Consider the following 17350-nt stretch of genomic DNA (forward strand, 5'->3'; position numbering starts at 1 on the left):
CCACTAGCGCTGTCGGCTGGGAATTTTACCATCAGCTTGTCCGCAAGGGTCCTGTGGTATAGCAACACTCTCGAACCCCTTTCCTCTTCGGGAATCAGAGTGGGCAGGTTCTCCTTATACCGTGGATCGAGCAGTGTGTACACCCAGTAATCCGTCGTGGCCAGAATGCGTGCAACGCGAGGGTCACGAGAAAGGCATCCTAACATGAAGTCAGCCATGTGTGCCAGGGTACCTGTACGCAACACATGGCTGTCTTCACTAGGAAGATCACTATCAGGATCCTCCTCCTCCTCCTCCTCCTCCTCCTCCTCAGGCCATACACGCTGAAAGGATGACAGGCAATCAGCCGGTGTACCGTCAGCAGCGGGCCAAGCTGTCTCTTCCCCCTCCTCCTCATCCTCCTCATGCTCCTCCTCCTCCTCCTGTACGCGCTGAGAAATAGACAGGAGGGTGCCCTGACTATCCAGCGGCATACTGTCTTCCCCCGCCCCCGTTTCCGAGCGCAAAGCAGCTGCCTTTATGGTTTGCAGGGAATTTCTCAAGATGCATAGCAGAGGAATGGTGACGCTAATGATTGTAGCATCGCCGCTCACCACCTGGGTAGACTCCTCAAAATTACCAAGGACATGGCAGATGTCTGCCAACCAGGCCCACTCTTCTGAAAGGAATTGAGGAGGCTGACTCCCACTGCGCCGCCCATGTTGGAGTTGGTATTCGACTATAGCTCTACGTTGTTCATAGAGCCTGGCCAACATGTGGAGCGTAGAGTTCCACCGTGTGGGCACGTCGCACAGCAGTCGGTGCACTGGCAGCTTAAAGTGATGTTGCAGGGTGCGCATGGTGGCAGCGTCCGTGTGGGACTTGCGGAAATGTGCGCAGAGCCGGCGCGCCTTTACGAGCAGGTCTGACAAGCGTGGGTAGCTTTTCAGAAACCGCTGAACCACCAAATTAAAGACGTGGGCCAGGCATGGCACGTGCGTGAGGCTGCGGAGCTGCAGAGCCGCCACCAGGTTACGCCCGTTGTCACACACGACCATGCCCGGTTGGAGGCTCAGCGGCGCAAGCCAGCGGTCGGTCTGCTGTGTCAGACCCTGCAGCAGTTCGTGGGCCGTGTGCCTCTTATCGCCTAAGCTGAGTAGTTTCAGCACGGCCTGCTGACGCTTGCCCACCGCTGTGCTGCCACACCGCGCGACACCGACTGCTGGCGACATGCTGCTGCTAACACATCTTGATTGCGAGACAGAGGAGGAGGAGGAGGAGGAGGAGGGTGCTTTAGTGGAGGAAGCATACACCTCCGCAGATACCACCACCGAGCTGGGGCCCGCAATTCTGGGGGTGGGTAGGACGTGAGCGGTCCCAGGCTCTGACTCTGTCCCAGCCTCCACTAAATTCACCCAATGTGCCGTCAGGGAGATGTAGTGGCCCTGCCCGCCTGTGCTTGTCCACGTGTCCGTAGTTAAGTGGACCGTGGCAGTAACCGCGTTGGTGAGGGCGCGCACAATGTTGCGGGAGTTGTGGTCGTGCAGGGCTGGGACGGCACATCGGGAAAAGTAGTGGCGACTGGGAACTGAGTAGCGCGGGGCCGCCGCCTCCATGATACTTTTGAAGGACTCAGTTTCCACAACCCTATACGGCAGCATCTCAAGGCTGATGAATTTTGCTATGCGGACGGTTAACGTTTGAGCGTGCGGGTGCGTGGCGGCGTACTTGCGCTTGCGCTCGAACACTTGCGCAAGCGACGGCTGAACGGTGCGCTGAACTACACTGCTGGATGGGGCCGAGGACAGCGGAGATGAGGGTGTGGGTGCAGGCCATGAGGCGGTAGTGCCTGTGTCCTGAGAGGGGGGTTGCATCTCAGTGGCAGGTTGGGGCACAGGGGGAGAGGCAGGGGTGCAAACCGGAGGCGGTGAACGGCCTTCGTCCCACCTTGTGGGGTGCTTGGCCATCATATGTCTGCGCATGGTGGTGGTGGTGAGGCTGTTGGTGTTGGCTCCCCGGCTGAGCTTTGCGCAACAAAGGTTGCACACCACTGTTCGTCGGTCGTCAGGCGTCTCTGTGAAAAACTACCAGACCTTAGAGCACCTCGGCCTCTGCAGGGTGGCATGGCGCGAGGGGGCGCTTTGGGAAACACTTGGTGGATTATTCGGTCTGGCCCTGCCTCTACCCCTGGCCACCGCACTGCCTCTTGCAACCTGCCCTGCTGATGCCCTTGACTCCCCCTCTGAAGACCTGTCCTCCTGAGTAAGCGTTGCACACCAGGTGGGGTCAGTCACCTCATCGTCCTGCTGCTCTTCCTCCGAATCCTCTGTGCGCTGCTCCCTCGGACTTACTGCCCTTACTACTACCTCACTGCAAGACAACTGTGTCTGATCGTCATCGTCCTCCTCACCCACAGAAAGTTGTTGAGACAGTTGGCGGAAGTCCCCAGCCTCTTCCCCCGGACCCCGGGAACTTTCGAATGGTTGGGCATCAGTGACGATAAACTCCTCTGGTGGGAGAGGAACCGCTGCTGCCCAATCTAAGCAGGGGCCCGAGAACAGTTCCTGGGAGTGTTCCCGCTCCTGAGCAGGTGTTATTGTAGTGGAGTGAGGAGGCTGGGAGGAAGGAGGAGCAGCAGACAGAGGATTCGGATTGGCAGCAGTGGACGGCGCAGAACTGCGGGTAGACGATAGGTTGCTCGAAGCACTTTCTGCCATCCAGGACAGGACCTGCTCACACTGCTCATTTTCTAATAACCGTCTCCCGCGTGGACCCATTAATTGGGCGATGAATGTGGGGACGCCAGAAACGTGCCTCTCTCCTAATCGCGCAGCAGTCGGCTGCGACACACCGGGATCAGGAGCTCGGGCTGTGCCCACACCCTGACTTGGCCCTCCGCGTCCTCGGCCGCGTCCACGTCCTCTAGGCCTACCCCTACCCCTCAGCATGCTGTATTACCAGTGATTTGATTTCACAGGCAGGAAATAAATTGGCGCAAGACTGCAGGCCAAATATAATTTTTGCCCTTTTTGGAAAACGAAAGGCCCCACTGCCTCTAGTGAATGAATTATCTAAGTTTAATAACTGTGCTGTGTCCCTGCTAATGTGTCACAGAACGTGAAGGTAGCAGAGTTATTATAACTCTTGGAGAGCAGGTATTTTTTTCCCAATTAAGGAAAGCAAATGGCGAAGCCAGCAGTAAAGCGTAGCTGGGTGCGTCTGATTTAGCAATGTTGTTCACGCAGCTCACACGTGTCCACCGCCCTTAGGACGGACAGAGGCTGGACAAATAGATTTGTTTTCAGTTTTTTTCCACCAAAAGGCAGCACTGCGTATATTCAATGAACATGAGAAGTTTAATAACTGTGCTGTGTCCCTGCTTATGTGTCACAGAACGTGAGGGTAGCAGAGTTATTATAATTCTTGGAGAGCAGGTATTTTTTTCCCAATTAAGGAAAGCAAATGGCGAAGCCAGCAGTAAAGCGTAGCTGGGTGCGTCTGATTTAGCAATGTTGTTCACGCAGCTCACACGTGTCCACCGCCCTTAGGACGGACAGAGGCTGGACAAATAGATTTGTTTTCAGTTTTTTTCCACCAAAAGGCAGCACTGCGTATATTCAATGAACATGAGAAGTTTAATAACTGTGCTGTGTCCCTGCTTATGTGTCACAGAACGTGAGGGTAGCAGAGTTATTATAACTCTTGGAGAGCAGGTATTTTTTTCCCAATTAAGGAAAGCAAATGGCGAAGCCAGCAGTAAAGCGTAGCTGGGTGCGTCTGATTTAGCAATGTTGTTCACGCAGCTCACACGTGTCCACAGCCCTTAGGACGGACAGAGGCTGGACAAATAGATTTGTTTTCAGTTTTTTGGCACCAAAAGGCAGCACTGCGTATATTCAATGAATAACAACTGTGTTGTCGCCCTGCCTATACAATTCTTTCCCTGCAGTATCAATGGAGGGTGCAATGGTCTGCAGAGGCGATTTTGAGAAGCAAAAAAAAATGCAGCACAGCTAACAGCAGCCTGGACAGTACTGCACACGGATAAATATGGCCCTAGAAAGGACCGTTGAGGTTCTTGAAGGCTACACTCACTCCTAACACTCTCCCTGCCTATGCAGCACTTCTGTCCCTAATGCCAGGTGCAACGGTCTGCAGAGGCGATTTTGAGAAAAAAAAATTTGCCACTGCTAACAGCAGCCAACACACAGCTATCAGTGGCCCTAATAAGGACCTTTGGGGGGTCTTGAAGCCTACACTAACTACCAATTCTTTCCCTACAGCAGCTCCGGTACAAACAGCACTGTCCCTCATCTAACTCACACCGCATCTGAGGCGAACCGCGGGAGGGGCCGACTTTTATGTTCGGGTGACACCTGATCTTCCCAGCCACTCACAGCAGGGGGGTGGTATAGGGCTTGAACGTCACAGGGGGATGTTGTAATGCCTTCCCTGTCTTTCAATTGGCCAGAAAAGCGCGCTAACGTCTCAGGGAAGGAAGTGAAAATAACCAGAACACCGCATGGTGTTCGTTACGAATAACGAACATCCCGAACACCCTAATATTCGCACGAATATCAAGCTCGGAAGAACACGTTCGCTCATCTCTAATTGTTATTAGAAATGCTGTGAGGATATGGACTGAACCCCTTAGTGACCAAGCCTATTTGCACCTTAATCACCAGGCCAAATTTTGGAAATCCAAGTGATTCTTGCCACATATTGTACTTCAGTTAGGTGCTAATAACAGACTGATAGAATTTGTGTATATTTATTAATTATTGTGCAAACATACTGCAAACATACTGTACAAATTTTTGATGAGATATATATTTCCATCTGTTTACTTTATTCTGGAAGCACATTGGAAAAACCTTTTTTAAAATCATTTAGGAGACATACAAATTTAACATTGATTATATTGTTAGCATTTTGAGGAACCAAGCCAAGATTGCAAAGGCTCATAGGTGTCAGAATGATAGATACCCCAACAAATGACCCCATTTTAAAAACTACACCCCTTAATATATTCACTGAGGGGTGAGGGGTGTTATGAGTATTTTGACCTCACAGTTTCTTTTCAGGAATTGATGCAATTGAGAGAAGAAAAAATAAAATGTCATATTCTTGCAAATATGTCATTTTGCTTGAAGGTGATTTAGACCCCATTGCACACTTGTAGAGCCCTTGAGTGGCCAAAACCATAGAGAACCCCCACAAATGACCCCATTTTGAAAGCTAGACCCCTTATCAAATTCATCTAGTGGTATACTGTGTATTTTTACCCCACAATGTTTTGAATGAATCTAAGCAAAGCAGAAGGAAAAAAATGACAATTTTCATTTTTTGGCAATGACATCATTTTAAAACAGTTGTTTTTTGTACAGCACACATATTATTGAAGACTTTCACCCCAAATTGGATACCCCTGTTTGTCCTGTGTTCAGAAACATATCCATTGTGGCCCTTATCTTATGTCCGTATGCACAATGGGGCTCAAACTGAAAGGAGCATTACACCAACAGTTTTATGTGATTGCCATTATCTATTAGATAACGGCAATCATGTGACCGATAATTGCTTACTGCGGCCCTTGGTCACTGCCCCAGGCTCTCGGCTACTTTTAGTGGCCAGGAGCAAGGAGATTTTAAATTTCCAGTTTCCGCGTTTGCGTCCGCCAGCTGGGGAAAGGTCCGAGGATAAGGATCCCGTCAGGGGACATCGCTGGAGACCTTAAGTAAGTAATTTCACCTTCCCTCACAGTTTGGATCCATGACAGGAGGTGAAACTTAAGCCTTTTTTTTACTTTTACGTGACCAAGATCCGCGTGCCTCGGCCCCACGTGAGATCTCCAGGCTCTCAGCTACGTTTAGTAGCCCGGCAATACACAGCTTTTGCACATGAGTATGCCATTTTGACAACGGGCGCAATCGCAGATGCTGGGGTAAGGTCCACGGATAAATCTGGGGGCCTTAGGTACATAATTTAATCTTTCCTCATGGATATGATGCGCAATCAGTCTCTATAACATGCAAAAGTGTTTGCTGTTCAGTCTGTTCTCCAGGTTTTGATCCATGCTTGTCTCAACTGGCTTTTCCTGTCTTTGCGACTCCTGACCTCTTGTTTACTGACCATGTCTACCTGCACTGACTGTTGGCCTTCTTCTCCATTACACAAGAATTTCTCCTGTTCCAACGTCAGTTTTGTTTCTTGACTGCATCTCCGTGTACATCCTCTGGTACCGCATTACAGAAACGTGACCAAGTTACGTCACCTGCCTCTTACCTCAGGATAAAGCATCAATACTTAATCACCAGTGACTCGCTGCTCAGGTTCCCTGACAGTCAGCTGATCGCCCTGCCTGCTGTCAGTCAGTGCAGCGAGTCCAGACATCATCATCTAGGTTGGGAGTGTCATAGCTGGCTTCACTCCCATTGAAATTAATGGGAGCTAAAGTTTTCTATTACACTTTCACATACGACCCTGGTGTCGGAGGCAAAAGTGTCAAAAGTGTAATATCCTGAGGATAGGTCATCAATAGTTTTTGCCTGGAAAAAACCCTTTAACCAGGACTATTTCTAGAGTCTTGGGTTCCTCACAAGGAAATTCCAAATCCTAAATGATTGGTTTAACCCCTTAAGTGGTGGGTTTCTTACCACCCTGTACGACCTACCAGGGCAGGTTTTTAAATGGGCCAATCATTTAATTTCAACTAATTTTGCAGTCGCGTTCCAAGAGCCATAACTTTTTCATTTTTTCATTGACTCAGCCATATGAGGGCTTGTTTTTTGTGGGACAAGTTGTATTTTTGATGGCATCATTTTTGGGTATATATAATGTATTGCATAACTTTTATAAAACAATTTGTAGGGGGATTAAAGGAAAAAAAAATTCTGCCATTTGTTTTTTGGATCTCATTTTTATGGCTTTCAGCGTGCAGAATAATGAATGTCATAACATTATTCTCTGAGTCAACACGATTCCGGAGATACCAAGTTTATACAGATTTTTTAGGTTTTGCTATTTTTGTACATTTAAAACATTTTTTTCCTAAACGTTTGCTTTTGTGTCGCCACATTCCAAGAGCCGTATTAATTTTACATTTCCATTGCCAGAGCCCTAGAAAGTCTTGTTTTTTGTTTTTTTTGCGGGATGAACTCTAGTCTTCATTTAGCCAATATATTGAAGAAATTCTACAGGCAAATACGATTATGCCAATACCAAATTGTTATCATTTTTTTCTTTTTCACTACTTTTTTACACTGCGTTCAAAGACCTCTAGCATTTTAATTTTTTTTATCAACAAAGCTGTGTAAGGGTTTTCATTTTGCGGGATGAGTTCTACTTTTTATCAGTACCATTTGTTGTTCCGTGCAGCATTTTGATCACTTTCTATTCGTTTTTTTTGTGTAGGGAGATAAGCTAAATTAGCAATTTTTGCCCCGCTTAAAATTTTTTTCTTCCATGCTGTGCACCCTGCAGATTAAACAATGTACTACCTTCCTTCTCTGGGTCATTACGAATGCAGGGATTCCACATGTGTAATTTTGTTTTTAATTTTTAACAAAGCAGAAAGGTGAGGTTTTGGTGTTTTTACCTTTTTTTTAATATTTTTTTTAAATTTAACTCTTTCAAACTTTTATCCTTTTAGGGGACTTGCATAATACTTTTTAAAAATTCTTCTAATACTCTGCTATGCTGAGGTATAACAGGGTATTAGACAGGCTTGGTGCCTGGCTATTATGTGACAGCCGATCACCAGCTCTCCCTGCCATGGGGACTATTGGCCAGTTTCTGACAAGCCGATGGTCTCCGTGGCAACGTGTAAACAGTGCAGGGGTTCAAACAAAAAAGCGGTAAATTGTCGGCAGATGGGTTATATCTTCCAGCTTCTTTTTTTTTTAAGTTCTGCACTGGTTCTTTGTGGGACTGTGCAGGCAGTGTGTGTGCAGAACACAATGCCACAGCTTAAGGCATTGTGTTCTGCATGGTCCCATAGTGAAACATAGCCCGGAAATCTTCTGGGCTATATCACTACGGACAGTTGAGCTAGTCCGGAAAATTTTCGGGTGTGCCACTGAAGGGGTTGAAGGATGAAAACCTGGGATCTACAGGTGCCACCCTCATATCTAGCCTTAACCCACAAGGCAGCGGACAACCATATTCACTGCCACAACTAAGTATTTACTAATATAGACATGTCAAGAGGGGTGTCAGGCTCTCTAATTCAGAATGTCAATGTGATACCCTAATATAGTTAAAGTATAGTTAAAGTATTGAGTGCAATTACATAAACTAAACAACCCCCAAAAGTTCTAAGTAGTGGAGCTGAGAAGAAAGTGCATCTTCAAGCATGTCTTTGTTTTATCAAATATGGGATTTGACATTTCTGAGACTTCAAGTGGCTAGATTTTCAAATATCACATTTTACTTCAATCTAACAGCTGGTATCAGTGTAGTGATGCTGAGAAATGTCAGTTGTCATAATCCCGCAATGTAACATTATAATAGAATTTTGAAGAATTCATTTGCATAAAATTGAAGGAGTTGATAAAGGTCCAAGTGCTAGAATTACAATCCTTATCTACAAAAAAGCAAAAACAAACTAGTAAAAGAAAAACAAAAATATCTTCCTACTGTCGCTCACACTCCTCTACCACCTCAGCATAAGGCCGGGATCACACGACCGTATTGGAATTGCGTATTATGTGGGCTCTGCGCGCCCGTGTGATATGCGGTAGCTAGCAGGCAATCAATTACCTTATGCAGTTTCGCTTACATTAGTGTGTCGCAATTGCATAATCCACAAGCACAAAATAGAATGCAGCATGTTCTATTTTGCTGCGTAGATACGCAAAATCGAGCCCATTGTTCTCCATTGTTGAGTATGGGCTGCACTAGGCGATGGCACAGAAAATCTAAAAAAACAGGTGTACTGCACACAACGTGTGCGTGAGTATGTGTTCATACATAGTGCAATGTCACCGCCATACGTTACATTAGAGTGCTAGTGCAAGTACAAGCAAAAAGATACAGACTGCAGAACATCAACACAGTAGAAAAAGACATAGATGCATAATCACATATTATACACTCTTTGTAAAAAAAAAAATCAAGCACCTAGAAGAAGTTGTCATTTTTAACGCAAAGCTCGGCATGCAATTACATTGTGGGTAGATATGCAAATGATTAGAGTTGTGGCATGATTAAGGCTGAATGTCCATTTGAGTATTTGATTTGCGGAAGATCCCCAAATCAAAGCCACCCATAGTGATGCATTAGCATCCACAAACAATTTAAAAGCATGCGGATGCCATTTTCTCTCGGCATGCGGGTAACACGCGGGGGGGAAATCGCAATATGCTCCATTTTGGCCGCAAACTCCGTGGGATGGCTTCCATTAAAGTCAATGGAAGCCGTCATATCCGTGGCACAGCCACAGCTGTCATTTCAGCTGTGCCGCGGATTCCGCAGGAGATTTTAAAAAAAAAAAGCACTGCACGTGCTTCCGGCACGTCGCCGGCACGTCCGGACGCCTCCTCTGTAATGAAGAAAGAAGATCAGTTCCGCGCAGAGAAGATCAGCGCGGGAGCAGGAATGGTAAGAAAAACTATTTTTCTCCCCATGTTCGCGGGCATGCAGGGATTCTGCTGCGGGATTCAGCAGTGGAATCTATCTGTGCAAGTGGGCATTGGGCTTAAATGCACGGTCATGTCACCTGAGGCTCTAAAAGTGGTCCACCCTTGGCCTATGAAATGGTTCTCAGAGGCTACTTGTGCGTAGTGGACCTCGTTTTCCATTTGAGTAGAGCTTGTTGAGCACTAGACGCCTCTACGGCCCAGAGAAGAGATTTCGCCCAAGTGACAGAGTTTGAGAGGGAGTGCATATTTGGAATGTGAGAAGCTGGATGGTCATATTGACAATTGCCCACCACCTGGGCTGTTCTGCCAAGACTGTTAGGAGGTTTTGGGATCAGTGGATGCGTGAAGGCACACAAACAAGGCGACCGGGCTCAGAACACCCTCGACAGACCACCAATACAGAGGATTGTCTGATTATCCAACAAGCACAAGCCACTCCAACTGTTTGGTTGTCTGCCATCCAGAGACAGGTGGGACCATCGATACAGGCCCCTGTGTCTGTTAGAACCATTTCCAGATGCTTGGCTTAAGGACTTTTGGTCACTGTTTGCAGTTGAGTTGTGAATGATGAAACTGGACTGCTATGGAGTGGAATCGGGTTGTCTTTAGCAATTAATCTAGGTTTAGTTTCAACACTGATGACTGCTGTATTCTGGAGACCTAGGCATGAGTGTCTCAATCCTGCCTTTGCTGCTGGTGTGATAGTCTGGGGGGGCCATCGCATACGACAGTCGGTCACTCTTAGTAGTGGTACAAAAGACAATGACAACTCAGCTATATGTTCAGGACATCCTGCACCCACATGTCTTTCAGGGCAGCTTCCAAGAGGCATGTTGCAGCATGATAATACTCAGCCATATACAACAAGGGTGTCACAGAAATGCCTCCAAAACATTGCCACCCTACCGTGGTCTGCCCAGTCACCAGATTTATAGCCAATACAACATGTATGGAATCATCTTAGATGCCAACTTAAAAAGCCTAAGAGTTCACATGATCTAGAGGATCAATTACAGCAAAGGTGGAGTGACATGCCACAGTATACCATATAGAACCTGTGTGCCTCCATGGCCGTCCATAAACCATTTTGCATCCATGTTAGAGGTCTCCATGCCCAGCCATATCACTTCTTGTATGCAAGCTAGAGGTGACCCAACAGAGTACTAGAGCCTCCATGTCCACCTGCATCACATCTTACATCCAAGCTAGAGGCGGTGCAACAGGGTGCTAGGGCCTCACTTTAAGTGTTCAGTTTTCCACAATAAGTTATCCTTTTGCTCTGATATTGTGCCTCTTAGGTTGTGCGGTTGGGACCTGTGGTTCTACAGGTTTCCATAAGCACACTGTTACCATGAGACCAGTCAGGGACCCCGGATGGCAATGGCTCGGTTCACCGCGGCGTTCTGGGATGGTGTTGCGCCCACGTTCGAGTCGGCGAGCGGTGGCGCCGTGCTCCGGTGTGCGGGTGTGGCATGTGGCTAAAAGAGGCGCGCGCGCTCTATCTCTGTGAGTTATAGTGGCTGGCTGGTAGCTCCGGTAGGCCATCTTGACTCCTGAATATAGTCTGGCAGCTGCTGATAGCAGTTGCCAGTTATTGGTTCCGTTCCCTGTGTGCTTGACTTCTGTCCTGTGTTCTGTGGTTTTCCTGTCGTGTTGGTTTATTCCATCTGCCTAGCCTGTCAGTACTAAGTCCTGGTCAGACGTGACAGTGAGCTTATGTAACAAAGAACCTCATGGTTATAGATATTGCTGAGAAGTGCTACATCAATGTACAGTATAATATGTGGATATGAATCCATGTCTTTTTATTACTATTGTCACAACATCGACAGTGGCATGACTTCCTGTTTTTGGCCACTGGTCTGGGCTGATGTCACAATGTCATTCCCAAACCAAATGATGCATCGGGCGGCGCATGCCCAGTGTCATTTTGCACTGGACACTGAGGGAGTAACCTTTCCCTTCAAGTCCAATGCTGATAGGCTGGCTAGGCTGTGTTTCTCAGTGAATATATTTAAACCAACTGCTATAGTTTGATGTTCCATAATGGTGTCACCTGTTCACTTCAGACCAGTTCCTTGCTCCTCTCCTGCAGTCGTTTAGGTGGTTCAGATGATACCTTGTTGCCATAATAACAGTTCCAAGTATTCATCCATTCCAGTTACCTACATTTGATCTCAGATATCCCGGTTATCCATCCTCCAATTTTACTCTGCGCTTAGTTCTGGAATTTATTGTCTTTAGGCCTTATTCACACGGGCATTTTATTGCGGAAATTTTGCCGCGATAAAACGCTGGCCGAAAATCAGGACCATCTAATGCATTGGCTTCCAATGTATTTGTTCAGATGGGCGATTTTCCGTTGCGTAAAATCGTCTGGCCGGAAGAGATAGCATACATGGAGAGCATTTTGTCTGGCCGGCTGCTTTTACGCTAACCGGTAAAGATAGGTCTGGACCTATCTTTGCCCGGAATATGCTGGCTAGTCCCATAGACTCCTATGGGAGCCGATGAAAGCTGCCAGAAAAGGCAGGTCGGAGGAGTTTAGCAGTGTCTGTGCTGAATTCCCTCCACCTTTCTGCTCCTTGTCAGCTGCTGGCAAAGGGAGGGGGCGGGACGGGAGCTAGTGTGTTAAAGTCCCACCCCCTCCCCTTACCTTAGCCAGCAAGGGGCGGAGAGGGGGAGAGAAACGGGAGGGAGCTAAACTCTATCCGCACGTTCAATGGTATTCCAGGCTGCAGCGTATATAAGCCGCGCCTAGCCCATCTGAACAGGCATCAAAACAGGAGATGCAGTCTCTCATTCATGCGATTTGCGGCTGAAAATCGCAGCGCCCGTGTGAAGGAGCCCTTAGTTACACCAACTAGCAAATCATATGTGACAACTATTATGATGAAAATTACATTTTATCAAACTACTAACGACTACTTCTCAGTTACTATGTGAGTGCTTCTCATGCTCTGCCTCTGTTGACGTCATCGCTCGCCCCTTCCTGGTGATGTCATCAAAGCCCCTACAACATATATAAGACACAGAGCCTGACCGACAGAAGAACAACACAGTTAATGCTCTTGAAAAGTGGAGGACAAAAATAACAAATTATAAAACATATTATTTCAGGCACAACTCAGCGGTTGACACAGAAGACACCGACCTACCGCCACCACAGAGATCTGATGGGCTAAAGGACCTGTGATGACGTCACAGCTGTGGGAGGAGCCATTGTGTAGTTTGGTAAGAGAGATCCGGTGGGCTGAAGGACCTGTGGTGACATCACTGCTGTGGGAGGAGCCATTGTGGTTTGATAGAAAGTACTGTATACTGGATAAACCAACATCAGCTACCAGGGTTTATGATGATGTCACCATCATGTGATCACCTGTGTGGGTGGAGTCAGGAATCACATGATAGGTCTAAGTGGACCCTTAGGACTTAAACAGACGAATGTGTTTGAGCTGGTTTTTGTGCACGTGAAACCCACGCCCGTGAGACGTGACAGAGCAAAGCCATTGATTTCAATAGGTGCATTCTCACAAGCATGTGAGAAAAGATAGGCCTTGCCCTATCTTTCTGTATGCTACATAAAAAGCTGCCATAGAAGTCAATGGCAGCTTAAAAAGAGCTTGGGACGGGTGGTATTCTGCATGAAACGCAGGGGGGAAAAAAAGACAGCTGGCTCTGATTTGGCTTTAAATAGCCATTCTATTCCACTGAAAGGGAGAAACACGCACGCATGTGAACTGGCATTTTAAGGGCAAAAAGTACAGTACTATATGCTGGCATGCGAGTATCAGCCTGTTAGGGCAATCTCCTAGTTAATGGGAAAAATATACTCCGTTGCAGTGAGCGTATTTGTGCATACGTTCAACTATAGAAGCCCTTAAAGGAAATTTATACGGGATGTTTATCATGCAAATTTTGCCAAATGAACAAATTAGTGCCATTATCGTTGTGTCTGATAGCACAGCCCTGTAAGGCGAATATCCAGCTGTGTCTCTTTTCCATAGACTTGGAGAAGGGGTTTGTCTGCGTCAGTTGGAGGCTTCTAGAGGCGACGTTATGCAATATGGGGCTTGGCCTTAGTATGTTATCCTGGATCATGTCTGTATATCTCAACCCCCCTGTCCAGATACAAGTTAATGGGTGCCTGTCAACCTCCCCGATCAGCAATGGGTCAAGACAGGGATTCCCTCTTTCCCGCTTTCTGTATATTCTGGTCATAGAATTCCTGGCCAATGCTCTTCAAAATAATGATTCTATTAGGGGTGTGAGAGTTAGTGAACAGGAGCATAAATTATTCTGGTTTGCTGACGATCTACTGATATATGTCTGCGATCTCAGAGTGGGCCTTCCTGTTATTCTGCACGAATTTACTAGATACAGCAAACTCAGCAACTTCAGAGAAAATCTCAAAATGAGGTCAATCATCTCCAAAAACAATTCCCTTTTAGATAGAAAGACACCTCAATATCATATCTGGGGACTCAGATACCCTGACCAAACTTTTGACCTTAAAGGGGTTGTCTCGCGGCAGCAAGTGGGTCTATACACTTCTGTATGGCCATATTAATGCACTTTGTAATATACATCGTGCATTAAATATGAGCCATACAGAAGTTATTCACTTACCTGCTCCGTTGCTAGCGTCCCCGTTGCCATGGTTCCGTCTAACTTCGGTGTCTTCTTGCTTTTTTAGACGCGCTTGCGCAGATGCATCTTCTCCCTTCGGCTGGTCTTGGAAGCATCGGCGTTTTGGCTCCGCCCCCTTGTACGCGTCATCGCGTAGCTCCGCCCCATGACGTGTGCCGGTTCCAGCCTCCTGATTGGCTGGAATCGGCACGTGATGGGGGCGGAGCTACGCGATGACGCGTACAAGGGGCGGAGCCAAAACGCCGATGCTTACAAGACCAGCCGAAGGGAGAAGATGCATCTGCGCAAGCGCGTCTAAAAAAGCAAGAAGACACCGAAGTTAGACGGAACCATGGCAACGGGGACGCTAGCAACGGAGCAGGTAAGTGAATAACTTCTGTATGGCTCATATTTAATGCACGATGTATATTACAAAGTGCATTAATATGGCCATACAGAAGTGTATAACCCCACTTGCTGCCGCGAGACAACCCCTTTAATTTTAAACCATTTCTACTGGTCTTGAAGGAGGAATTTAAAGACTGGATGAGATTACCACTTTAAAAATGTATATCCTCTCTAGGATATTATATAAATTCCAAACCATCCCTTGGAACATACCCAAATACTATTTTGATGTGCTTAGGAAAATGATCGTTAGGTTCGTTTGGCATAATTCTAAACTGAGACTCTGCTACAAATGCTAACCCTTCCCAAAATGTCTGGGAAAGCTGGACTACCTGATCTAGATCTTTACCACAAGTCCACAATCTCTAACTGTGCATTAGACTTCTTTCACCATTCCTCATCCAAACTCTGGATTGCCATTAAAGCTGTCTCGAACCCTTTTTGGGAACATGGAACATTTTGGATCTGTGGAGCAGTGGATTGTTAGTACTAAATGTATGACGTTCTTGGAATAAAATAATCAAAACAGGAAATTTGGTATAATCACCAGGACCCCTTACACCATTAATGGAAAATCTCCAGATCCCATCCACACTTTCATATACAAGTCTTTCATTTCTCTATCAAATAATGCCTCGGGTGGGAGATGTGGTGGGGCATATGGGGCTGAGGCCTTTATCTAACCTAGTAGACAAGTCTAGACTGCCACCAGACTCATGGATGCAATACTTCCAAATTAGTAGGTACATTAACTCTCTAGCTTTCCTATCAAATGAGATAACTTCCTTTGAGGGACTCTTTCTGGCCTCAGAGGCTCCCACGCGTGTTATGTCCTTGGTCAATGGAATGATACAGGGGGAGATGGTAAAAACCACTAAACCACACTGTGTGGAGACCTGGGAGTGGGTGTTGGATAGGTCGTTTCCCAAGGATCTCTGGACCAAGGTATGTTTGTTGTTGTTGTTAGCCGTTTAGTTGTTCACGACCCTCAGTGACCCCAAAGGCTCATTGAAATCAATGCGAGCCGCACCTGCAGTTACAAGCGCCAGCCACTGCACAGAGGTTGGAGCAGAAACTTCCGCTGCTCCCGCTCCAACCCCTGTGTATTATCAACGCTGTCAGCTGACGCACAATCAGTTGATCAGTCTGACCCCAGCCGATCAACTACTGATGACCTATCCTGAGGATAGGTCATCAATACTATTCTCCCTGGAAAATCCCTCCAACTTCAAGATACTATCACAATGGTACAAAAACCCTGAAAGTTACATAAAATATTTCTCTCTGAATAATGTTGGAGATGCTTTTCTAGTATAGAATCAATGTTACACATTTAGTGGGACTACTCTCTTATAGCACCTTTATGGCAGGATATAGCTAGACTTTACAGTGCGGTCTGTGGAGTTTTCTTTTGTCATAATACCAGAGATCGCACTACTTTCTATGCTTCATGGATCAATCCCTAATATTAAAAAGAGGCTCTTGAGATATTTCATAGAATCATAGAATGGTAGAGTTGGAAGGGACTTCCAGGGTCATCGGGTCAAACCCCCTGCTCAGTGCAGGGTTTACTCAATCATCCCAGACAGATATTTGTCCAGCCTTTGTTTGAACACTTCCATTGAAGGACAACTCACCACCTCCCGCGGCAACCTGTTCCACTCCTTGATCACCCTCACTGTCAGAACGTTTTTTCTAATATCTAATTTGTGTCTCCTCCCTTTCAGTTTCATCCCATTGTTTTTAGTCTTTCCTTGTGCAATTGAGAATAGGGCTGATCCCTCTGCAGTGTGACAGCCCTTCAGATATTTGTAGACAGTCTCCTCTCAGCCTTCTTTTTTGCAAGCTAAACATTCCCAGATCCTTTAACCATTCTTCATAGGACATGATTTGCAGACCGCTTGCCATCGTGGCAACTCTTCTCTGAACTTGCTCCAGTTTGTCTATGTCTTTTTTAAAGTGGGTTGCCCAGAACTGAACACAGTATTCCAGATGAGGTCTGACTAAGGAAGAGTAGAGGAGGATAATTACCTCACGCGATCTAGACTCTATGCTTCTCTTAATACGTCCCAGAATTGTGTTTGACTTTTTGGCTGCTGCATTACATTGTTGACTCATGTTCAGTCTATGATCTATTAGTATACCCAAGTCTTTTTCACATTCACTCCTGCTTAGCTCAATTCCTCCCATTCTGTATGTGTTTTTTTCATTTTTCTTGCCCAGATGTAGGACTTTGCATTTCTCCTTGTTAAATACCATTCTGTTAGTCACTGCACACTGTGCAAGCTTTTCTAGATCTTTTTAAATCCTCCCTCTCCTCTAGTGTTAGCTATCTCTCCTAGCTTTGTGTCATCTGCAAATATGATCAGCTTCCCATCAATTCCCTCCTTCAGATCATTTATAAAAATGTTGAACAACACTGGGCCTAGGACAGAGCCTTGTGGTACCCCACTTGATACATTCGTCCACTTTGATTTGTAGCGATTTATGACCACTCTTTGAGTACGATCACTCAGCCAGTTCTGAATCCACTTAACAGTTGCCTTGTGTATGTAATGCACAATATGTGGCCGCCAGAGAGAGGCTCTTCGTAGCTCTTCAACCCGACTAATTGGAGGAGTTTCCTCTAACAACCCATAATCTGCTAACTGTATTTAAAAATGGGGTTTCTAAACTAGGCAGCACTTAACTAC

The sequence above is a fragment of the Eleutherodactylus coqui genome, chromosome 1, assembly GCF_035609145.1.
Source record: "Eleutherodactylus coqui strain aEleCoq1 chromosome 1, aEleCoq1.hap1, whole genome shotgun sequence".
In the NCBI taxonomy this organism is placed as follows: domain Eukaryota; kingdom Metazoa; phylum Chordata; class Amphibia; order Anura; family Eleutherodactylidae; genus Eleutherodactylus; species Eleutherodactylus coqui.